This window comes from Natator depressus, chromosome 8 (genome assembly GCF_965152275.1).
Source record: "Natator depressus isolate rNatDep1 chromosome 8, rNatDep2.hap1, whole genome shotgun sequence".
NCBI lineage: Eukaryota > Metazoa > Chordata > Testudines > Cheloniidae > Natator > Natator depressus.
The window spans coordinates 19,653,464-19,679,565 of record NC_134241.1 but is presented as its reverse complement, the minus strand read 5'-3'; the positions used below and the strand labels follow the sequence as shown (position 1 = coordinate 19,679,565).

General features: G+C 43.5%; 1 long non-coding RNA gene across 1 annotated transcript in view; it reads left to right on the top strand.

Annotated features, from left to right (window-relative positions):
- Positions 1-3,319: 3,319 nt before the first annotated feature.
- The window catches only part of LOC141992765 (uncharacterized), a 250,341-nt gene continuing 227,558 nt past the window's right edge, over positions 3,320-26,102 (top strand). Inside the window, exons 1-2 of the long non-coding RNA XR_012640645.1 lie at positions 3,320-3,362; positions 21,454-21,522. This is a non-coding gene — a long non-coding RNA (uncharacterized LOC141992765). The remainder of the gene's footprint in view (positions 3,363-21,453; positions 21,523-26,102) is intronic.

Sequence of the window (26,102 nt, the reverse complement as noted above, 5' to 3'; positions counted from 1 at the left end):
ATACAGTAATTCCACCACACTATTACAGAGCCTTCCAGCATGCACCCACCATCCCCAGGAAATATTGCTCCACATCGGGGTTAGATATATTGGACCTCATCTTACCATTCCCCAAAACAGGCTGAGTGCCATTGGAACTACTCTCTAAATGTTAAGGAAAGAAGGTGCATTGTTTACTCATTGTTAGTGCTAAGCATGCTGGGCACAGGCTGTAGTTCATCATCTCATTATTAACTGACCTGCCAGCAAAGTCCCATATCACTGGGACAGAGTAAATACAGATTCATAAGGAAAGGGAAAGAGAAAATCACAGTTCGGGAATATATTTAATCTTCACTTCAAAAGGACTTCATAAAGATACCTATTTAGATTCGTGTAGTACCTAGTATCATCATGATACTAGCTGCACTAACAGTCACACAGTAAGGGTATATCTACACTGCAATAAAACACCTGTAGCTGGCCTGTGTCCGGTAACCTGGGCTCTTGTCCCTCACAGCCCAAGACACGAGGGCCCGAATGTCTACACTGCAATTTGATAGCCTGGCAGCTTGAGTCCATGTTAGCTTGCACGGGCCATCCATGGGTGTTTTATTGTAATGTAGATGGACATTAAGGGGCACAGAACTTTCTCCTGGGGTGGTCAGACTGTGGAATGGGCACCCCTCCCCCAAGAAATAAGAGCCATCTTCAACTTTCAACTCCAAGTGCCAGGCACGTTTCCTTGACGTTGCCTTCTCAATATATAAACCTGTTTCTGTGTGTTTATATTAGGCATATATATAATTAAAAACAAGCCCCCCACCCAGCACACACCCTGCCAAACCATGACACTCAACTGCACACACTTCTCCCTCTGGGGAGAGGATGAGAGAATAAACACATGACAAATGTGTAGTCACGTTGCTTAATGCACTACTGGAAGGTGCTCAGATGCCATGGTGATGAGGGTGATATAAGAACCTATATAGAATCGAATGGAAGGGACTGGAATTGGGAAAAGGGGCTTTAAATTGTAAATCACTATTCTTTTGAACTTTGGCAAACAATATAGACCCACAAGAGCCCTTGATAACACTTGAGGCTTCTATAGGACCTTCCATCTGAGGATCAGAAGCCACTTTGCAATGTAAGCCAACGCTGATAGGAGAGGCATTCTTTCCCCTTGTAGTGGTGGCTACGTCAGTTAGAGATTGATGAGCCTGCTACAGCCTTGGCTAAGAAACCTGTGTCTTTGAGCTCTGGCAGTAAAGGCGCATACCTTAAGATCCAGAGGACCCATAGGGGTTAAAGGCTAGATCCACAAAGGGACTTAAACACCTAAATGCTATTTTAGGCACCTAAGTCCAACATCTAGGCCAGACTGTCATTCACAAACTTCCCACTCAGCTGCTGTCTAAGCCTGTAGGTGCCTTAGTTTGTGCTGGTGGTCATACATAAAACTATTTAGGTCCTGACACCTCTGAGCTGCCTGGTACCCTCACTCATATTCAAGCCCCAGTGGGATTCTCAAACTAGGTGATCCCCTGCCTATCTTGCCTGTTGGGCCCTATCCTTGTAGGCATGCTCAGAGCATCCTAACCAGCACAAAAGTCAGCCATGGACAAGATGTTGTGCAGCTGGCTGCGTTTCATTATATCCAATAGCCTTGTGGGTGGAGCACTCACCTGAGATGTGGGAGACCTAAGTTTGAATTTTCACTCTATCTGGTTTGGAGCACAGACTTGAAGCCAGGTCTCCCACCTCCAAGGAAAATGCCCCAGCCACCAGGCTATTATGTGGTGGGTCTCTCTCAAACTCTGTGGTTGAAGCTATATCCATTTTGTATAGCTAAACATTCACTGGAGCAGGGACTTGAACCTGGCTTTCCTGCATGCAAGGGGATTGTCCTAACCCCTGGGCTATTGGCTATAATGGGGTAGGTGGGTCTCTCTCCCATGAGAAAGGGCTGACTTGGCTCAGCTTCTCAACTCTAGGGCTCACATCTGTGAATACTGAGCAGAGAGAGGCACCTAACTACCCTAGGCCCCACTCCCTCTTTCCTTGGCATTTCCTACTGGCTAGATTAGGCAGCTCCCCACTCAGCTTGCTGGCTTCTGTGAATCCCTTTCTTAGTTTCCTGACTCTCCCAATACAATGCATGGGGAGCCTGGATGCCTAACTGAGGGCTATGAATTCCACTGGGAAGCAGAATGCCTAGGAGTTAAGCATTGTAACACCAACCTACTTTTGTGGCTCTCGTTCTAAATGATTTGCCCAAGGTCTTGATTTAGGAAATCTATGGCAAAGCTAGGAATGGAACTCAGAACAGAACTCTGTCTTAACCATGAGACTCTCCTTCCTACCTTAAAAGAAAGGAAAGCAGAGACATGAGTTCAAACTGTCAGCTCCCTTTACACCCCTGCTTCCTCTTTACTGGCCACATCTTTGATAGTCTTCTGGAGCTCCCCACAAAGAGATTCAGGAGTCTGTAATGGCACAGCCCCTCCCTGCCCGTGCCCAGAGACAACTACTATACATTTCTTCTGAGCTTACCCATCAGGCAGGATCATTGCATGGTACATGGCCAAAGTCCTCACCATCTGATGGCTGTTTGGCCATAATACCAGCTATGGTCTCAGGCCATTTCCTATTGCACATCTGCCCACATCACTGCAGACACTTATCTCAACAGAGGATTGAATTAAACTTTCTGCTCACATGACTGGCTGGTAGTTTGGGGGAAGTTTGCTCTGTCACTGACCTTATTCCTGTTCACTGAGGAAGGTTGCTATGCTAATAGCAGCAATGAAGTCACAAGTTTGTCACCGTTACTGTATGGTGAGGAAATATTGAGTAGGGTTTTTCCCCCCAAAAGTTTCATATTCACCCTGCACTAAAGGTTGATGGCGGTACATAGACTACTGAGGTTTGCAAGTTGCTGGCTGATAAAGCTTAACATGATTCACAGGTTGTGGTGTTCTGTAGCCAATGTTATCTCAACAGTGCAGGAATATGATGCAATATCTACTTGAAAACACCAGTGGCAGGTTGGGGAAAGAATGAGGAGGACAGGGGAGCATATGGATGGGGAACTGTTATCTTCTAGGGGTTGCTTTAAATAAAGAATCCAGCATAATCTGAGACCCCTCCCTCACTCCTGTCAAAACACAGCAGAAGGGACTCAGCCATTTCAGGAGGCTAATTATTCTGGAAGGCGCCTCTCTGATCATTTGACAAAAAGCCTGTGATGCATGTTGATGATAATTATCACTTGCTCTGTGTCCTTAAACGTCTCTTATAACTATCAGGCACATCAGATGAAGAGGTGTTGAAACCCATTCCAAAATGCAGTGGAAGAAGCTGTGACCACTTCCACGCTGGTTAGTACTGTGTGCATTAATATATTTAATTTATGCGCTCGGTTGCAGAAGTATGCAAATTTATATCCAAATAACACAGAGGCCTGAGATGCAGTGACTATTGCAACAATCAGTGTCAGACAGTGTAGGGGCACCTCTAGTAAGCTATAGGAAAGAGCAGTGCAGAAATGGTCCCACAAGTCTCTCCGTACCCAAGAGTTGCCTGCTTGCATGTAGGCAGTTCAAATACTCTGCAGATGGCCAGGGTGTAAAAAGGGAGATTAGAATAGAAAATGGGGCTCTCTTTACTTGCTGCTGCTTATCCTATGGTGCGTCTCACTTGACTCTGTTATTAGGCTCATTCTTTCTCTGTGACTCAAGGTGTATTGGATGGCATTACCAATTCTAACCAGAATGGATAGTTTTATTATTAAGGTCAACAGTGCCATTAAAATGCTTCAAGGCATCAATCCTATGTTCCAAATTTATAGCAACAAGAAATAAATTATCTGATCACTTAACCAGCTGGCAGAGAGACAGGAAATGGACTGGCCGGGAGGCAGGTTTGTTTTTCTCTGTTTGTTTTTTTTTTTTAAGAAGCCAAATGTTTGGAGGCATAAATCTCCCTGTGCAGCAGACAGAGCTGAGGAAGCCTAAACAGTGTGTGAAATGTATTTGCCCATGACTTTGTAATTCCAGCAAAATCTGTTTTAAGCAACCACTCCAGGCTATTAACAGAAACTGGAGACTTGAAGGTTGTTTTCTGTCTGGTACTAATATGGGGCCTTTGTTAATACAGTATCTGAGTACCTGGATTTTAGCCTCACGGTACCCTAGTGAAGTATTCTCTCCATATTACAGATGGGAACCGATACAGTTGAGATCAAGTACTACTACGATGCTCACATTCACACAGGTAATCTGTGGTCAAGTTAGGAACAGAACCCAGGTATCTCGAGTCCCATTCCACTGCCCTCATAACTAGACCTTTTTTTTTTTTTGCACTCCAGTCGCTTTTGATGAAGGTGGAGGGGAGCTGAATGCAATGAGCCAAACTGTTATACCAATGTAAGAGTGTTACCCTGATGTAATTTTTTCTGTTTTCCATACACAGAAAATAAAATGTACTTGCTGGCTTTTAGCTGAACAAAGTAACAAGGAAAGAAAGAACAAATGTAAGCCTCTTATAAGAGGTTGCGGATAAAGGTAGTTTCTTGTGTGGGTTTAATTGTGTAGAACTCTATTTATTTTGTGTTTAATAAGCATTCCATGCAGCTTACATTTTCTGATAAAGGTGTCTTTAGTTATTTAATGCAAACTCTTGGAGGTGCAGTAGGTTAATGCAGAAGCCTTTCACTTCTCAGGAGCTGGGCTCCGATCCTAGCTTTTGTCCCGAGGAAAGATGGGTTTGTTCATTAGCCTTACCTTGGTCCCTCTCTTTTTCACATCACACAACTATTGCTAGACACAGCAGGATTCATTCACTCTGCTTCTAAGAGCCCCAGAATTGTTCTAAACAGATGGTGGGTTCAGATTAGGATTGAGAAGCACTGATATTGCAGGGATGGAATAGATGGAGAACAGAAGGCCAGGAAAAGTTGTGCGGGGGAACAAGAATGAAATATCATAGGTGCCATAAGCCATTGGCGGAAGAACGCTGGGGAAGCTTGCGCAATACTTACACTCATTATTCCTGAGTGTGGAATTTTGTACAGTATTTATACTCACTTTTGTCACGCTTGTAGCTGTGAACAATAAAATGCACTGATAATTTAAAAAAGAAAAACTAACCAACCAACCAAAAATAAATACAAGAAAAAAAAATCAGTAGAAAATATTTGAAGGCTGTTGAGAGAACAACACCAAAGTGTAAATATAGGCCTATGAATAGGCTTTTTGAATAAATAGGATAGCTATGCAATGGTTTCAGAGGAATAAGCAGTTTGTCAGGATACGTCCCCTGGCTGGCTCACTTACTAAATTCCAGTTACAATGTAACTGGTTTTGTATAGAACTGCTAAAAAAGATTTAGGAGAACTGAATAAAAATGTTCTCTCCTCTATAAAATGTTACTGCTTTGCCTTTACTGTCTGGATAGCAGGATAAACGAGAGCTACAAAAGATACCGTTAGAACTACCAGTGCCCATCCTTTTCAGCCCCTGAATATGCAGTACACGTCCGTTTCCCTGAATGGCCCAGGGCACATTCGGAACCGTTGGATAACCAGGTGTTTGGATAAATGGAAGCAGCTATTGACTAGCAATGGGCTACATAGGAGATCCACTGTAGATTCAGATAACTATGATTTTTGGATGAAGGGAATTTGGATATCTGGAATTATACTGTGTGTGTATACATATCTTTATGATGGAAAGAAATTGAAGGGAGAGGGGAAAGTGAACAGGGTCTCAGAGAGACCGTGGGTGGTTGGCAAAGGGCAGGACTTGAGATATTTTTGCCTGTTAGGCTTAGGTATTTTATACAACTAATCCAGTCATGTGACTGCATATTTCATTTGCAAAAATAAAACATTTGTGCTCCACTAGGTCTTTACAACCCTACCGTAAAAGTATGAACCAGAGAATTCATTTTACATCTGAGAGCATTTGAAAATAATGTCACTGTTGCAATATTTTTTCTGGTTGAGACTGTTATGGAAATATATTTAGTGTCTATGGACTTTATCGGGAACTAGAAAGATTTGCCAAGTTTGGATCCCTGAACTAATGCCTTCTTCCCTGATGCTAAACAGATTAATGATAGCGTATCAAAGAATGACTAACATTAGGGTAGAAGAGAAGCTTCATCACCTTAAGTTGGAGCTCAAAGGGATAAATAAGGTCACTACTATTGATCTAGTTTGGACAGAGAGGTACTGTTGGCTGATGGTTAGAAGTGAGGAGTTCTGGCATTTGGTATTCATGTGCTGGGTGAGTATTGGGCAAGCCACTTAATATCTCAGGGCCTCAGTTTACTCTTCTGTGAGTTGGCAATATCGCTCAAGCTATGACTCTGCTGCCCTGCAGTTTGGACTATGGGGGTGTAAATAGTGTGCACCAAAGTGCTGCATTGCAGCTCCCCTGTGTGGATGCTGTGGGTGTAAACGAAAAGGTTCCTAGTTCACATTTATGTAATCCTGTTTGAAGAGGGCTACTTCAATGCGTATTCGGAACCTTTAGTCCATGCCCGCAGTATTCACATGGGGGAGTTACAGTGCAGAACTTTGGTGCACACTTCTATTCAAACCTCCCGAAGTCTGAACTGCGGGGTAGCATAGACAAGCCCTTAGTTAATGTCCCATGGGTTTTGAGAGAGAGATTCAATTGATTAAAGTTTGTAAAGCAATGGATTCTTGGATGAAGAGGTACCATGTACGTGCAAAGTATTATTATAATATGAAAGCCAGGGTAGAAATGAATAAAACCCATCATGCTGTGGTATACTAACTAGATATCCAATCACGAAGGTTTAAAAGAGTTCTTATATTAATCAAATCAACTTATCCACGCTCCCCATTATTTCCTGAGGGCACAATCCAAGGTTTGGGTTGAATGCTTCACTGTGTGGGCCAAATTTTAAAGTTGGACGCTCAAGTTCATTCATTAAATACTGCAATAAAAGTGTCCTGCTGAGTGAATGCTCTGTTATTGTGATATATATGCAAATTGACTTAGAATGGGGTATTCATAATTGTCTAAGTGCCTTAGAAACACAACCCCCATTGAAAATCAGTGGGACTTGTGCTCCTAAGTTATTTAGGTGTTCTTGAAAATCCCACCTTTATGCAAAAAGCTAGCTGTGTCCTTAATTAGCTATTTGTGTGGGCATTTATTTATTTGTAGGCCCAATACGTGGGCAAGACCCTCAGCTGACATAAACCAACCTAACTCAATGGAGCAATGTCGATTTACACCAGGAGAGGATCTGCCCCACAATAGTCATGCATGCAGATAAATATCTTCCACTCTATGGAAACCATTTGCAGTTATTTTCTATCTCATTCAGTATTGTGGTCAAATTGCTTTTTCAAGCACTTGTGTTTTATGGGGATATCTTCTTTCCTCTGACAAACCCAAATTCCTTCAGGAGCAATCAGTTGTCATGACTCCTCTGTTTCTGCTGCTGCTGCCACCGCCCAGTGGTAAGATGAATGGAGGACTAAAGGAGACAGAAGAAAAGCCTGATTCTAGCCCAGACTCTATTTTTCTCTCTAAGGTAGAAGGGAATGTAAATTATCATTCCTGGATACAAAATCAAATAGAATTAGTTATCTCCTGAAATCCCCACTGGTCTGGCCACTGCATAGCAAAGCAACTGTGCTGTCTAATTATCCCAATGACACACAGCTGCAGGAGGAGGAACTCCCAGGCAGGGCAATAAACGAGAAGCAAAAAGGAGATGGCTTAGAATATTTATATGCGCTGTTTCCCAGAAAGACTTCAGAGTGCTTTTTTGGTGGTGGTTGTTTTAATTTTGAATTAAACCATAATTGTAGCAATTCACTGCTAGATTCTGAACAAGCCTGCTTCAGGGAGAAATGTGAGCAGATGACCTTTTGTAGAGAAGATTAAAAACAAGGATTTATGATAAGGTTTAGATTGTAATAAGGAAAGCCTGGTCCAGAATTTCAGGATTCTCCAATGAGATTATTTTTTTGAGGAGCCCTTATCCCTTCAAATTCTCTGGTTGTCCCCTCAGCCACAGAAAGCCTCTCCATTTCTCCTCCCTCCATCAGTTTTCCCTCTGCTTACTCTCTCTCCCTATCTGTGGGGGTGAAAGGGGAGCAGACAATGTGTCCTCACATGATGGCCTGGAATATGCTTTTGATCTATCTAGTTGTATGACTTTGTCACCGAAGTATCTAGGGGCCTGGGAACATTTAAGGGTGAGATTTTCAAAGAAGCCTAAGGAAGTTAGGAGCCCAAATCCCAATGCAGTTCAATGGGATTTGAGTGTTTAGGTGCTTTGAAAATCCAAAGTTTACCCTCTCCACACTAGTAAGAGACTGATAAATATTATCACCCCCATTTTACAGATGGGAAAACTATGGCAGAGAGCATGACTTGTCTAACATCACACAGGAAGTCTGTGTCAGAGCTGTATGCTTGATTAGATCACTAAGTCAGTGCTTTAGCCAGTATGCCATCCAATTTCTCTACACACTCTGTGTCTTGAGGCTGAGATTTTAGAGGGCGTCTTTTCATGTTCCAGCCCAGTGGGTGGAGAATAATGAAGGAAACATCAGGCAATTCTCATACTGGCTGGAATATGAACAAAGCCAGTTATTATTTAATACCAAAGAACAAAGCAGAAATTGCAACTCAAACTCAATCTCACTGAAAAATAAGCTTCTATGATGGGAATTGCATCATTATCCTAGCATTACATCAATTACCTGCAGTCTGTATCACATGTTTAAGCTGCTTGCAACAACTCCTTGCAATTAAATATAGGCCTGAGCCAAACCCCCAGATCTGGGCAATCCCTAACTTTGCAGATATGCAGAATACAAGCCCAGACCTTCATTTAATTTTGTCTCTGTCTTTATAATGGCCTGAACCAAGCCTGTGATCTTTGCAGTGTTTTGAAACCCAGATGCAAATTCTGCAGTGACAGCTCATCTCTATTAATAATTCTGGACAGAGAGAGGCAGGGGAGCTTTTATGAATATACAGCAAAAGAATGAATGTTAAATCTTTAAGCAAGGTGTCGCTCTTTCATCTCCTGCTTGATCATCGGTGTGTTTAATGTTGTGCATTAATCGGACAACGTGCCTTTTCTTCAGTAATACCTGTTGCCGGCATGTCAGCCATGCACAGTCGCTGCATATCCATGACATTGCTGTGACTTGGCATGAGGGGAAAAGCAAAGCCATGAATGACTGAACTGTAAGAGAAGAATTCTCCAATGTGCCTGGGATTTTTCTCTCATAGAAAGAATTGGCAAGTGCAGGGAACAATCCACCTGCAATGGATTTAGTGACATTTCTATATCAGAGCTTAGAATGAGGCACCAAAGGATTCAGTGTATCATAAACTGCAAACATGAAATACAGCAGGGGCGCTACGGCCTCAAAACACAAACCAACCCTCCCTACAAGCATTAAACCGTACCTTCGAATACGCTGAAGATAAATCCTCTTCAACCTCTGCATACAAATGCAGGGAGAGGTCAGGGAGTCCTAACCCTGTGTTATTCTAAACATCTCTGGTGAAACTAGGTTAATACAAGTTTGCAGGCTGACATTTCTATACAAACATACAGAATTGCAGCCTGCTGGTCTCCTCCTCAAGCAAACAGCCAGTGCTGAACACTTAATAAAAAGTTGAGTTATGCCAGCTGTGTACTGTACATAGACAGCAAGTGAGGAAGACTTTTGGGGTATGTTCTCCCGAATGGTTTCCTGCACCTTCCCCTCTCACATTAACATTTATGCGTGCTATGTGTGTGCATAAAGGAGAGAGCATTGGACCTCTCTGTTTCCAGCCTGCCAGGCGACCGTGCTTACCTAGAGGAGTAGGTGTGCTGGACTGAGATAGCAGAGATTATTTTTGATCTGACCCTTTATAGAATGCACTTTCCAGTCTGAATTCTAAGCAAAGAAAGAGAAGTGAAAAGACCTTGAGGAACAGGTCAGCTGTGTAGATTGTGCCAGATGTGTGGTTTTCCCCCCTCCAGGCAGCGTGCAAAGAGTTCTTCGGCAAACTGCTAGTGGGGGACTTTCAGTCATCTGCAAAAAAGGTTTTCTGCCCTTATTAATTAGTTCTTGAAAAGAAGACGACAAAGTGCTCAGAATAGTGATTCCTCTTACTGAACTGTTAAATGCGCACACACACATGTGTGTACACCCCTCCCTGAACACCCACACCACACATATACTTACCCGCACATGCAGACATTTGTGCTCATGGACACCACACACCCACCAGCCTCCCATATAGATAGATAGATAGGTATCATGAACGCAAACATACATGCACAAATAAAGACACAAACATGCATGTACATACACATGTGCACTCACACTCAAATCAAGACTCCTGGAGAAGATCACACCCACCATCTGCCATAGCCCAGTGAACAGCACATTTGTGTCCTCATGCTGGCTATTTCAGAAACATGCCACCAGGACTTAAAAAGACGTGTGAGAGATTAGTTCCTCGCCTCTTCTCTTGCTGAATAACCCAGAGTCTCCATTTAACATTAACTTCTCTTTTGGCATCAGCTCGTTATTTTAAAAATTACCCTGCTGTAATACACTCTGTGAACAGGCTGTTTTTTCTTCTGAGCGGATTCATACAGTCAGATCTGATAGAACCTAAAGTTATAGGTTTTTTTTTTCCCCCTATCAATCTTGGTCCTTTTATTTTCAGTTGGTACTTCAAAGAAAACTCAAGAATGAAATTAATTAGCTTCTGGTAATGGGGATTATCGTTTTATCTGTGTAATAGAATTCCATCCTCGCAAATGAGATGCAGCTTCCTTCCTGCACAGCTGCAGTTCAGATATCTGTAACAGTGCTTGAAGGATAAAAAATTATCGCTGCTGCTCTGCCCCTCATTGGGACTAGACATTACATTGATTTCTTTTGACAGCTTTGACTCTAAAGTGATCCACTCAGCTTGAGGTGCTGGGAAACTGCAGCAGAGTACATGCCTTCTCCCCACCCCTCCCAAAGTATGATGGTAAAAAATGGGCTAAATGAATGCCGCTGCAGAATAATAAATGGTTTTAATGGTGACATTTCCTACCATGTCAGTCATGAGCCACTCATGATGGAAAATGGAAATTATATTTTTCCCACTGCCGGGCAGATTGCATACAGAGTTCAGACAGGCTTATTTTACACTCATCACATTAGCTCCTGATGTGTAGCAGTCCATTATAAACCGGGTACTACTGTATTTCCAATGCAAATTATGACTTGCAATGCCATTCATGACCCATAGAGGATCTAATGACAAAAATGAAAATCACTTATGCCTCAACAAGGCATATACCAGACTGGGGAGATAGCTTAGCGATATGAATACTAGCCTCTATTTGCAATTCATTTCCATCCGACAGTAGTTACGTGCCAAGTGGGGCTTTGACAGCCCCCTCTCTCTTGCAGAGTCCCTGATTTCTCTTTACATGAGAGCAGGAGCCATGCAATTTGAAGCTTCTATGGCAATGCCTGGGTTTCACGTTGTTAAGTGGCTTGAAATGCCATTTCATGGCTCCCTAGTCAACGTAGTTGGAGAAGCTGATTTACATGACTGGTACAATCCCATTGAGCCGCTACGTGACTTTGCTTCAGTGCAGTGAAAATACTTTTTGCTCACTGCAGAACATCACATGGCTTCCTTTTCTCCCTAACATTTTTGTTAAAAGTGAGATCATTCTGAGCTCTGTGTGGTTTTTTTTTTTTTGGGGGGGGGGGGGGGGAAGAGGACCGAGAAAGAGAAGGCACTTGAGAGGAGAGATCTCTCACATGACAAGTGGTGAGGAACGAGTGGGCTTACACCCATGCTGATGGGGAGAGGAGCAGACTCAGATCCTGAGCCTGCACTATTGAAGTCAGTGGGAGCTTTGTCACTGACTACAATGGATGCAGGATCAGGCCCTCAGATGGGGAGGGGTAGTAGATATATTTACTGCAAGGTCTTTACCTGAACAATTGATTTTGTATGGTAAGCCTTGGCAATTTCTTTTTTAAAATCTGTCCAAATACCTTGTAGCCTAAGCATCACTGCTAAACTTCACCCCATAGTCTTACCGATCATGTATCTGGCCCTGCAAGAAAGGAATGTTCTGAAACACTGTCACTTTGTGGCGGCTTAGAGATATAGCACCACAAGGCATATTTTCATTGCCTCATATGGGTCATAACAATAAATTCTCTTTATAGAGCATCTTGGAGCCTGAACTGTACATACAGCCCCCGTGAAGGGGGCACCAGCTTCTGAGCCATAGCTCAGCTGTCATTTGATGCACTGTGCAATATTGGAGGGAAGGGAAAGTTTTGGCCGAGGATGCTGGATCTCACCAAACAACCAAGAGGATTTTGGGTCTAGGTTAGCTATCTGTCTAATTCTTGTACCACAGCATCATTGTGTTTTCTTAGCACCTTGCCTATACAGACAAGGATTTGGTTTTCAAAGGCATTCTGACAAATCCCCACAAAATTAACTGCGTTGGAGCTCAGTTGCCCCTGCTGGGATTCGATATGAGATTTTAAGGAATCGGGGACTTAAAATCAGTAAGCCAGGCATTGCACTCCTGTAGCCGTGAAGGGACTTCTGACCCACTTCCTTCCCAATACAGAAACTCTGGGAACACTTCTGTAGACCTGCAATATTATGTTATTATATTAGTGCCTTGGTGATGGAAATGAGTCCACCCACTCAGGCCATTTTTACTTACTCCATGCTGCTAGAACATTTTATCTTAAAGACAGTTATAGTTTGTCTTAATTTCATAATTCATTTATGTGCATTAATCCTCACACTAAATTCCAAGTGCTCAAAACCTACCACCTGAATCTTGCTAATTAAGATGAATTGTTGTGATGCTTTGAAGATCCCTGGGAAATACATTTCATTGCACGTTACAAAAGGAAAAACAAAGCTTGCTTCTGTAACACTTATTAGCTTTGTTATTTCAGCCCTTTATTTTGTGGGCTCCCTCCTGGTTACCAGAATGGGGGTGTGTGTGTGTGTGTGTGTGTGTGTGTGTGTGTGTATAATATATATCTGACTCAGGCATGCAGTATGTGAAGCAATTATATTCATTTTCATAGCAAGATCTCAGGATAGGTACATCATTGCTACAAACCAATCATTCCAGAAGAGTTAATGGAGCAAATACATCCCCTTATGTAACTCCCTTGGTTTTAGTGGAGTTATACGAGGGATGAATATAACCTTTGTCTAAGGATCAGATGCTCTCAAGAGTTCTGGCCCCTTTGTGCTACTCTCCCATCACAAAGATGCCAGAAAGAATCTGGGTCTAGCCTGCTGTGAATTCCCCCCTGTGTGAAGGAGCTCTTAGCTGGTGCACCGCTAGCCTACCTGGTTGCTTCAGTACCCAGCCCCACTGTCAAGGCATTCAGTGGTGGAGTGAGGACATGGCATAAGCACAGTGTACTCAAGCAATCCCCAGCTGATGTCTTGTTCCTTTTGGACTAGTCCTAGCTAATTCTCAGGCTGTTCTAAACTCTCCAGGGGCCACCCTGCAATTGGCTGCCTGACAGCTCCCTGATCCCTTCAACAAATGGAGCTTGGCTCAAGAGGAGATCTCAACTTAATTATTCAGTGATCTATAATAAAACACCACTGTGTGCATCATCACCATATCACTACTGGCAGATCATGTGGATGACAGTTCTGTATTGATCCCAAGAGGCACCAGAGTTATTCACTTAACCAATAGCTTACAAAATGTTTAAACCTACACTATTCTTAACCTATAAGAATATTAAAAAAAATAATTGAGGAGGACAAAGAAACTGAGTGGATAAGGGAAGGGTGTGGGAAGAAAGAGGATCAAGCTCATCACAGATAAAAGGATGCATCTTAGATGAGGTGTATACATGAATGACACTTTTGAAAAAAAACAAAACTCTCCCTTGATCTCCAGGGAGAGTTTTGTTTTTTTTTTCAAAAGTGTCATTCATGTATACACCTCATCTAAGATGCATCCTTTTAACTGTGATGACCTTGATCCTCTTTTTTCCCAATCATAGAATATCAGGGTTGGAAGGGAACTCAGGAGGTCATCTAGTCCAAGCCCCTGCTCAAAGCAGGACCAATCCCCAATTTTGGCCCCAGATCCCTAAATGGCCCCCTTAGGGATTGAACTCTCAACCCTGGGTTTAACAGGCCAATGCTCAAACTGCTGAGCTAAATTTGAGAAGTTATATTGGACCAACTCTCAAAGGGCCAGATTCTGATATCCTTACTTACTTTGAGTAGTGTCGTACTCCACAAATTGTTCTCTCCACAGGTACCATTGCAGGGAGTGGCCCAGATGATATGTCTGGGGGAAGGGAGCAGAAGGAGACTCCACCAGTTAAAAGGCATGAGATGCACTGACCTAAGGTTGGGGGTTCCATGACCACCACTCCCAAGAAAAGGAGGCGGGTGGTGGTGGTCAGGGACTTTCTCCTCAGGGGGATTGAGTCATCTATCTGCCACCCTGACCGGGAAAACAGAGAGGTCTGCTGATTGCCAGGGGCTAAGATTCGCGATGTGACGGAGAGTCTGCCGAGACTCATCAAGCCCTCGGACCGCTACCCCTTCCTGCTTTTCCACGTGGGCACCAATGATACTGCCAAGCATGACCTTGAGCGGATCACTGCAGACTACGTGGCTCTGGGAAGGAGGATAAAGGAGTATGAGGTGCAAGTGGTGGTCTCGTCCATCCTCTCCGTGGAAGGAAAAGGCCGGGGTAGGGATCGTCGAATCGTGGAAGTCAATGAATGGCTACGCAGGTGGTGTCAGAGAGAAGGCTTTGGATTCTTCGACCATGGGAGGGTGTTCCAAGAAGGAGGAGTGCTAGGCAGAGACGGGCTCCACTTAACGAAGAGAGGGAAGAGCATCTTCGCGAACAGGCTGGCTAACCTAGTGAGGAGGGCCTTAAACTAGGTTCACTGGGGAAGGAGACCAAAGCCCTGAGGTAAGTGGGGAAGCGGGATACCAGGAGGAAGCACGAGCAGGAGCATGTGAGAGGGGAGGGCTCCTGCCTCATACTGAGAACAAGGGGCGATCAGCGGGTTATCTCAAGTGCCTATATACAAATGCACAAAGCCTGGGAAACAAGCAGGGAGAACTGGAGGTCCTGGCAAAGTCAGGGAATTATGATGTGATTGGAATAACGGAGACTTGGTGGGATAACTCGCATGACTGGAGTACTGTCATGGATGGGTATAAACTGTTCAGGAAGGACAGGGAGGCCAGAAAAAGTGGGGGAGTTGCACTGTATGTAAGGGAGCAGTATGACTGCTCAGAGCTCAAGTATGAAACTGCAGAAAAACCTGAGAGTCTCTGGATTAAGTTTAGAAGCCTGAGCAACAAGGGTGATGTCGTGGTGGGAGTCTGCTATAGACCACCGGACCAGGGGGATGAGGCGGATGAGGCTTTCTTCCGGCAAGTCGCAGAAGCTACTATATCGCACGCCCTGGTTCTCATGGGCGACTTCAATCATCCTGATATCTGCTGGGAGAGCAATACAGCGGTGCACAGACAATCCAGGAAGTTTTTGGAAACTCTAGGGGACAATTTCCTGGTGCAAGTGCTGGAGGAACCAGCTAGGGGTGGAGCTCTTCTTGACCTGCTGCTCACAAACTGGGAAGAATTAGTAGGGGAAGCAAAAGTGGATGGGAACCTGGGAGGCAGTGACCATGAGATGGTCGAGTTCAGGATCCTGACACAAGGAAGAAAGGAAAGCAGCAGAATACGGACCCTGGACTTCAGAAAAGCAGACTTCGACTCCCTCAGGGAACTGATGGGCAAGATCCCCTGGGAGAATAACATGAGGGGGAAAGGAGTCCAGGAGAGCTGGCTGTATTTTAAAGAATCCTTATTGAGGTTACAGGGACAAACCATCCCGATGTGTAGAAAGAATAGTAAATATGGCAGGCGACCCGCTTGGCTTAACAGTGAAATCCTTGCTGATCTTAAACACAAAAGAGGCTTACAAGAAGTGGAAGATAGGACAAATGACAGGGATGAGTATATAAATATTGCTCGGGCATGTAGGAATGGAATCAGGAAGGCTAAATCACACCTGGAGTTGCAGCTAGCGAGGGATGTTAAGAGTAACAAGAAGGGTTTCTTCAGGTATGTTGGCAATAAGAAGAAAGCCAAGGAAAGTGTGGACCCCTTACTAAATGAGGGAGGCAACCTAGTGACAGGGGATGTGGAAAAAGCTAATGTACTCAATGCTTTTTTTGCCTCTGTCTTCACGAACAAGGTCAGCTCCCAGACTACTGCACTGGGCAGCACAGCATGGGGAGGAGGTGGTCAGCCCTCTGTGAAGGAAGAAGTGGTTCGGGACTATTTGGAAAAACTGGATATACACAAGTCTATGGGGCCGGATGCGTTGCATCCGAGAGTGCTAAAGGAATTGGCGGATGTGACTGCAGAGTCATTGGCCATTATCTTTGAAAACTCATGGCGATCCCAGAAGATCGGAAAAAGGCTAATGTAGTGCCCATCTTTAAAAAGGGAAGAAGGAGGATCCTGGGAACTACAGGCCGGTCAGCCTCACCTCAGTCCCCGGAAAAATCATGGAGCATGTCCTCAAGGAATCAATTCTGAAGCACTTAGATGAGAGGAAAGTGATCAGGAACAGTCAGCATGGATTCACCAAGGGCAAGTCATGCCTGACTAATCTAATTGCCTTCTATGATGAGAGAGCTGGTTCTGTGGATGAAGGGAAAGCAGTGGACGTGTTATTCCTCGACTTTAGCAAAGCTTTTGACATGGTCTCCCACAGTATTCTTGTCAGCAAGTTAAAGAAGTATGGGCTGGATGGATGCACTACAAGGTGGGTAGAAAGTTGGCTAGATTGTCGGGCTCAATGGGTAGTGATCAATGGCTCCATGTCTAGTTGGCAGCTGGTATCTAGTGGAGTGCCCCAAGGGTCGATCCTGGGGCCGGTTTTGTTCAATATCTTCATTAATGATCTGGAGGATGGTGTGGATTGCACCTTCAGCAAGTTTGTGGATGACACTAAACTGGGAGGAGTGGTAGATACGCTGGAGGGTAGGGATAGGATACAGAGGGACCTAGACAAACTGGAGGATTGGGCCAAAAAAAATCTGATGAGGTTCAACAAGGACAAGTGCAGAGTCCTGCACTTAGGACGGAAGAATCCAATGCATTGCTACAGACTAGGGACCGAATGGCTAGGCAGCAGTTGTGCAGAGAAGGCTCTAGGGGTGACAGTGGACGAGAAGCTGGATATGAGTTGACAGTGTGCCCTTGTTGCCAAGAAGGCCAATGGCATTTTGGGGTGTATAAGTAGGGGCATTGCCAGCAGATCGAGGGACGTGATCGTTCCCCTCTATTCGGCATTGGCGAGGCCTCATCTGGAGTACTGTGTCCAGGTTTGAGCCCCACACTACAAGAAGGATGTGGAAAAATTGGAGAGAGTCCAGCGAAGGGCAACAAAAATGATTAGGGGACTGGAACACATGAGTTATGAGGAGAGGCTGAGGGAACTGGGATTGTTTAGTCTATGGAAGAGAAGAATGAGGGGGGATTTGATAGCTGCTTTTAACTACCTGAAAGGTGGATCCAAAGAGGATGGATCTAGACTATTCTCAGTGATAGCAGATGACAGGACAAGGAGTAATGGTCTCAAGTTGCAGTGGGGGAGGTTTAGGTTGGATATTAGGAAAAACTTTTTCACTAGGAGGGTGGTGAAACACTGGAATGCGTTACCTAGGGAGGTGGTGGAATCCCCTTCCTTAGAAGTTTTTAAGGTCAGGCTTGACAAAGCCCTGGCTGGGATGATTTAGTTGGGATTGGTCCCAACTGGGCAGGGGGTTGGACTAGATGGCCTCCAGAGGTCCCTTCCAACTCTGTTATTCTATGATTCTGTTGATTTCAGTGCTCATTCTGGCTCAAAATGAAAAATACAAGAACAAGTGGGGAGCACTAAATGATGCATGATTAATCGCCTCAGCATTTATAACTTTGTTCATAACATACTCTTCATGATTCTGGTGGTTCAGTAATATACAGTAAAAATAATTTGTGTTGCAACTGCAATAAACTTGGATCTACAATGCGGAGTGTCCCTAATAAGGAAGGATGTTTGAATTCTTTGTGCTGAAACACACAGTGATCTCAGTAGCATGCTGAGGTCAACATTCATCAAATGTTGTTGTCATTTAACACAAAGAACTTCAACCAAAAAACCTGTGTGTGTAAATTTTAGCTTAACTGAAAACCCCAGGAAAAATTTTTTGCCAAAGGGAGAGAGGACTAAATGGTGGGGGAAAGACACTTCCAACCTTTGAAGAGGGAACTAACAATTGGGCAAAAGAAATAGAGGCACTATAAAGAATTAACATGAGGACCCATTTCATGCTGAGCATGTAATGGAAATTAATTTTCTCCTGGAAATGGACCTGGTAATTAGACATATATGTCACCTTCTGTTTGCCACATAATCACATCTGAAGTTTCAGTTCTGGAAGAAGTCCTCCTCTCAGTGTTTTTCACTAAAATGAAAGGCAAGAATTAATATATATAAATTATCATCAGAAAGAAGATAATGGATGCTGACAGCTCCCTAAAAGCAATTTTTGAGTTTTTTTTTTCCTGAGTGGATGCTAAACACTGTCCAGTGAAATTCATTAAGCAATCAGCATCCTCTTCCAAAGAGCTGACGTCAGTCTGCAGCCTAGGAGCCGCAATTATAATCCTAGTCAAGTGGATGGCTGCTTAGTTACAGCATGATGTGGAGTCCATAAGGTGTAGCTGACACCAGCTGCCCTCCTTCAATGAGTTTATAGTGGAAGGTGAAGAATTAAGACTAGTCAGATGTAATCATTTTTAACCTTGGAAAATCTTTTACTGGGTCACATGATTCTCCCCCTCTCACCTATATTTCATTCCTTTCCTCCCTCACAGGAAAGAAAATGAGTAATGCGATCAATTCAAAGAATGAATAAACATCTGAATGCTTGTCTGAACGCGAGGCTCTCTGAGCCTTGCAGAGCCGTTCTCACCAGTACCGAGACGACAAAGCTGCACAGCCTTTCCCTGCCTCTCCCATCTGCCAGCGAAGTTCCCAATTCTAGCCACTGACCACGTCAAATGTGGAAAGAATATATCAAGGGCCAGGCTGGGCTTGTGGAGCCCTGACATTAGGAATGTTGTTCTCAGCAAGTCACGATCACTTCTGGGTCCCAAGTAACCAAATCTCTCGACCTTGGGGGATGTTCAGTTGGCTGGAATACCAGATCCATTTTCTGGTGTCTGAGCCAATTTTGCAAGTAGAAATCTTGGCTCTGCCCCATCTAGATGTACCGATATCATGATGATGGGCACCAAATAAATGGCTGTACTCTATATAATAAGATTCCAGGATTGTCTCTTGTCTGTGTGTCACTCTGAAAACTACGTTTGTTTAGCCAGTGTGAAGGGATAGGAACAGCTACAAGCACGGCAGAGAGCTCTCTTTGTTCAGAATATCACCAGATTCAATCATTGCTTGGATTTGCAGTGTGATACCATCTAATTTCTAAGTTCTCTGCCATTTTTACTTCACGAATTACACCTGTGTGGTAGTATAAACCATTGTGATATCAGAGGCAACTCAACAAATCACCACCCATAGTCAACAGCTGAATTGCAGGCAACGAAGCAATTCCATTGGTTGTATGAGGGAGATAACACAGATGATGGATTACTTGACCCAACTGCCTCCCCTGTGCAACAGCATGGGCTTTCAGCTCCTACTAGTATTAATAACACCCTGAAACCTCCTGCCCCGGGCACCTCCACTAACCACAGATGTCTCCTGGCTCAGGAAGTGATAGCTGGCACAAGCAGCCCCCTTCCACCCCCTCATCCTACCTCCCACAGTACAGTAGGATGAGCCCACTGCTCAACCATGCACTGGAACTACACATCACAAAAGCCCCTGTGGGGCTAACAGTAGGTGGGTGAACACTGCAGCGCTGAGTTGAGGCCCAGTGGGAAGGAAGGTGCTGGAAGGGGGAGGATAGGGGAAAGTGGAAATATAATTCTCACGAGAGTTCTGCCATTTTGTTTCCGATGTTAGAAATCTCAATGTGGACTAGGATTGGGATAAAAATTCACCCTTAAATTTAGACTTTGGTGGTATCCAGATTGGACCATTATATATGTAACCTGCAGCTGAAATATTTCATAGGCTGTTGTGCTGAAAGAGGATGACTTTGTGATGGAAGATGCTGTTTTATAAATGCCTAGGAGCAATGTTATTGCATGTATATTAACCTGAAGGCTGAGGGACAACTTTTATCTGTACCTCCTATTATAGCTTCCATTAGTCTTTCATGACACTTTACACAAATGACTTGCATTTGTTTGATGAATATCTAGTATTGCCAGGCATTCCTAACTCTGTTCCTTTCCAAGGCATTTTGCTAAGATTTGGCTGATGTTAACTTTATTACATAATGGCCTGATATTTTTATTTACTGCATTGTACCATTCATCATATATGCCTCATCATTTTTTTGTTTTGTTTTGAGACAAGCTCAATGATCAGACTGCTGCTAGTGTTCATTACCAATCCACGTTGTTTCTAAATGTTAGGTAAGCATGTATTTAAAATACACAGTATTCCTCTAATAAACATGGATATGCTCTTCTTTTTATGAGTGCTTTCCCAGCAAATCCCACTTACACTAGTATTTATTATCAATTAAGATAAATTCTAAGAACATCAGAATGGCCATACTGGGTCAAACCAAAGGTCCATCTAGCCCAGTATCCTGTCTTCCAACGGTGGCCAACGCCAGGTACCCCAGAGAGAATGAACAGAACAGGTAATTGTCAAGTTATCCATCCGCTGTCGCCCATTTCCAGCTTCTGGCAAACAGAGGCTAGGGACACCATCCCTGTCCACCCTGGCTAATAGCCATTGATGGACCTATCTCCACTAACTTATCTAGTTCTTTTTGGAACCCTATTATAGTCTTGGCATTCACAACATCCTCTGGCAAAGAGTTTCACACGTTGACTATGCGTTGTGTGAAGAAATACCTTGTTTTGTTTATTTTAAACCTGCTGCCTATTAATTTTATTTGGTGACCCCTAGTTCTTGTGTTATGAGAAGGAGTAAATAACACCTCCCTATTTACTTTCTCCACACCCATCATGATTTTATAGACCTCTATCATATTCCCCCCCCTTCCCCCGCCCAATCTCTTTTCCAAGCTGAAAAGTCCCAGTCTTATTAATCTCTCATCATCTGGAAGTTGTTCCACACCCCTAATAATTTTTGTTGCCCTTTTCTGAACCTTTTCCAATTCCAATATATCTTTTTATATAGAGGCAATATGATATTTATCTATCCCTTTCTTAATTATTCCCAACATTCTGTTTGCTCTTTTGACTGCTGCAGCACATGGAATGGATGTTTTCAGAGAACTACTCACAATGACTCCAAGATCCCTTTCTTGAGTGGTAACAGGTAATTTAGACCCCATCATTTTATATGTCTAGTTGGGATGATGTTTTCCGATGTGCATTACTTTGCATTTATCAACATTGAATTTCATCTGCCATTTTGTTGCCCAGTCACCCAGTTTTGTGAGATCCCTTTGTAGCTCTTCACAGTCTGTTTGGACTTAATTATCTTGAGCAGTTTTGTATCATCTGCAAATTTTGCCACCTCACTATTTACCCCTTTGAATAGTACTGATCCCAGTACATACCGTTGGGGGACACCACTATTTACCTCTCTCCATTCTGAAAACTGACCATTTATTCCTACCCTTTGTTTCCTATCTTTTAACCAGTTACCAATCCATGAGAGGATCTTCCCTGTTATCACATGACAGCTTACTTTGCTTAAGAGCCTTTGGTGAGGGACCTTGTCAAAGGCTTTCTGAAAATCTAAGTACACTATATTCACTGGATCCCCCCTTGTCCACATGCTTGTTGAATCCCTCAAAGAATTCTAGTAGATTGATGAGGCATGATTTCCCTTTACAAAAAAACATGTTGACTCTTCCCCAACAAATTATGTTCATCTATGTGTCTGCCAATTCTGTTCTTTCCTATAATTTCAACCAGTTTGTCGGGTACTGAAGTCAGGCTTACTGGCCTGTAATAGCCGGGGTCACTTCTGGAGCCCTTTTTAAAAATTGGCGTCACATTAGGTATCCTCCAGGCATTTGGTACAGAAGCTGATTTAAATGATAGGTTACAAACCACAGTTAGTAGTTCTGCAATTTCACATTTGAGTTCCTTCAAAACTCTTGGGTGAATACCATCTGGTCCTGGTGACTTATTACTGTTTAGTTTATCAATTTGTTCCAAAACCTCCTCTAATGACACCTCAATCTGGGACAGTTCCTCAGATTTGTCTCCTAAAAAGAATGGCTCAGGTTTAGGAATCTCCTTCACATCCTCAGCCATGAAGACCGATGCAAAAAATTACTTCGTTTCTCTGCAACGGCCTTATCGTCCTTGATTGCTCCTTTAGCATCTTGATCGTCCAGTGGCCCCACTGGTTGTTTAGCAGGCTTCCTGCTTCTGAAGTACTGTACATAAATAATTTTTTGCTATTACTTTTTGAGTCTTTGGCTAGCTTTTCTTCACATTATTTTTTGGCCTTCCTAATATATTTTTGTACTTCACTTGCCAGACTTTATGCTCCTTTGACTTCTGCTGAGCTATGATGCCTCTGAGGATCTGGGGCCAGATTTTCAAATGTATTTAGGTGCCTAAAACTGCAGTTGGGTGCTTAGTGGGATTTTCAAAAGTGCTGAAGAAGGTTAGGTACTTAATACCTGATTGAAATTAATGGGAGTTAGGCACCTAACCTGCTTATAGAACAGGAGAACTAGTGGCACCTTAGAGACTAACACATTTATTAGAGCATAAGCTTTCATGAGCTACAGCTCACTTCATCAGATGCACAGAATGGAAATTATACATACATACAGATAAGTTGGAAGTTACCATACAAACTGTGAGAGGCTAATTAGTTAAGATGAGCTATTATCAGCAGGAGAAAAAAACTTTTGTAGTGATAATCAAGATGGCCCATTTAGACAGTTGACAAGAAGGTGTGAGGATATTTAACTTAAGGAAATAGATTCAATATGTGTAATGACCCAGCCACTCCCAGTCTCTATTCAAACCCAAGTTAAGTTTGCATATTAATTCAAGCTCAGCAGTTTCTTGTTGGAGTCTGTTTTTGAAGCTTCTAAGATGCCAGAAGTACTCCTGTTCTTTTTGCGGGTACAGACTAACACGGCTGCTACTCTGTAACCTGCTTATGTGCTTTTGAAAATCCCAGCTGAAAATCCTATCTGAATTTTTATGTCTTTTGAGAAATCAGACTCCTGGACTGTATTCTGAGTCAGTAATGCTCTCCATCCAGAAGGATCCCAGAATACTTCACATGCAATAAATATTATGGGTTATTTCTTCCACCATTGAAATTCAGCCTTTTCTGGGATAGAACACAGCATATATTTGACAGTGCACATCATTTTAGGACAGGACATGAGGAAGAACACCATGTCCAACTGAAATAGCAGGGGGAATTTAGGGCAGCAGAATGTCATCTGGCTAGAACACCAATCTTCACTTTATCATTCCTGGGAAGAATGCCAGGGGATCTTTTAAAGGCCATAAATGGTCAAGACATTTCATGAGGGATCACAGGGAGAGAGCTGAAAATAGCTGTGGAGACATTGGGCTTGAGAGCCTGAGCTCCAGCATGAGTCACAACATCAAAGCAACATCTATGCAGCTATTTTTAGCACGCTAGTGCAAGCCCCACTAACACAAGTCTGTTGACCCAGGCTAGGAAGCTCGCTCCCAGAAGTAGTGTAGACATATCCTTGGAGGGATGTGAGGAACGAATTGAGACTCTACAATCTCTTGGCAACAGGGGTGAGAGAGTGGATTTACTCCTCAGACTTTGCATGAGTTAGGTTTGTAGATGATGCTAAGACTATAGGCATTTTAATCCTTTTAAGGTACTTTTCTGCCCATCCCTAACACCATGCTGGAGCTTCAGAAGATCAATTAGTGTGCAACAATAACAACAGCAAAGGTCTTGTGAGATGGGAGCTATTTTCATGCACCATGCTCATTTTCTGTATCAGGTGTAAGCTTCCTATTCCTCATAGAAATGCATCCCTTATGGCACTGCTGAGGCAGACTCAGGATCAAACCACCAAAAGTCCTGGGAGCATGTGGATCAGGCATGGAGATCTTCCTAGTACAGGTTATGCCATCTCCAAAGGACATTCTGCAGAAATATAAGTGTATAATAAAATATGAAGAAGCTAGATCAGATTTTTCCAAGGGGATCTCCTGTATCATGGTTTGTACTGGGCACAGATGCCACTAAATCATTTGAAATAATTCAGGGAGTTCGAGAACTGCAGTGCCTGTCATTTCCTAAAGACAATAGTCATGTACTAGTCCCAGTCTCTAATTCAGATCAGGAGTCTTAAACAGATGAATTAGCCCAAGCTGATACAGAGCAGTTCCTGAAGGGCATCCAACCTGAAGATATGCGCTCTTGAAAGGATAGGCATTCACGGCTTTGCTTACTCTTGTATCTCTCTCACAGATCCTAGTCATGAAGCCATGTAACAGACTCCTTTTCAGGCTGCATTAAGCACGCCTAATCTGCAAAGGTCTAGAGAGATGGGGCAGCTTTCAGTGATGTGCTGTGTCATCTGCTCACAGTTGCAGCAGTTATGTAGAAGACCATCCCTGAAGGACTGTGCTGTCTTCACCAATTTTCCACAACCACTCACTGGGTCAGTGATATCCAGAGTACTCTGCTGTCTATTTTGGCTCACTGTAGTCTCACATGGTGAGCCTAAGGGCACACTACAAAGAGCTGAATGTCTGCTCAAGTCGTCACATGTAGGGATAGCTTTGCAGTTGTATCTCTAGTTCAGGAGGACAATAGGTAAAACCTGTCATTAGGTGACTAGGATGGAAAATATGATAAGCTGGCATTTTTAGAGTTGTTTTAGAAAGACCACCCAGCCTCAGCTAGGAATCCCAAGCAGGGCCGGCTCTAGGTTTTTTGCCGCCCCAAGAGCGGAGTGCTGCCGAAGGGGGGGGGCTGAATGTCACACCTTGAAAAATGCCTCCCCAAGCACGTGCTTGGTTTGCTGGTGCCTAGAGCCGGCCCTGATCCCAAGGCTGCTGTCATCTGAGAAACCTGAACAGGGAAGCTGTAAGAATGATGTGATAGAAGCTGGATAACTGATTTTTCCTCTAGTAACAGATCTTTTAGGTCAATGGGGTCACCACAGTCTAATGGTAAACATGAGTACAAGCTTTCCCTCCATTCTCCAGCCCTCAGGAAGTGCTACAAGCTCCCTGCTGCGGTGCAAACAGAGTGGAAGAAAATTGCTAAGAGCGAGTACTTTTGACAGCAGATCCCAGAAGTACAGCAGGAGAATCAGATCTTCTCTGTGATGGTGAGAGGAGGGAGTGGAGGAAGAGAGGATGATTCAGAGGAAATAATCATGATTGCTGCACAGCCTAAAGAAACTAACAGGATGATGTGAGAGCAGCTTTAAAGAAGAACCAATGACTAACATATATGGTACAACGGGATACATCTTGCATGGAAGAGCAACTAGCCAGAAATGCCATGCACCTGGAAGACAAACTGACATCATCTTAAGCTCTGGCTACACTAGAGCTGGAAGTTGTGAATTCCAGCTTGACTCATTCAGAATTTGGCCCATAATAAGGGAATGGGGAATATAAAAAATGAAGTTGTCTCACTGATTCATCTTTCTTGCATGGAATCACAGGTAGGGATGGGCATTAAAACTGACCTGAATCTTCTTGCAGAACTCAAGCCAGACTTTGACAAAGTTTGGGTAATGTTTACACAGACATGGGCCTGAACTGGGACATCATATCTGAATTCCCCCAAACTCTGGGAAAGTTCAGATTGACTTCAGACTTTGTGGCTTGGGCCCATCTCTGAGAGTGACCCAAACCTAGAGGATCCGAATCCTTTAAACTTTGGAATGGTTTTGATCTGCATCCAAA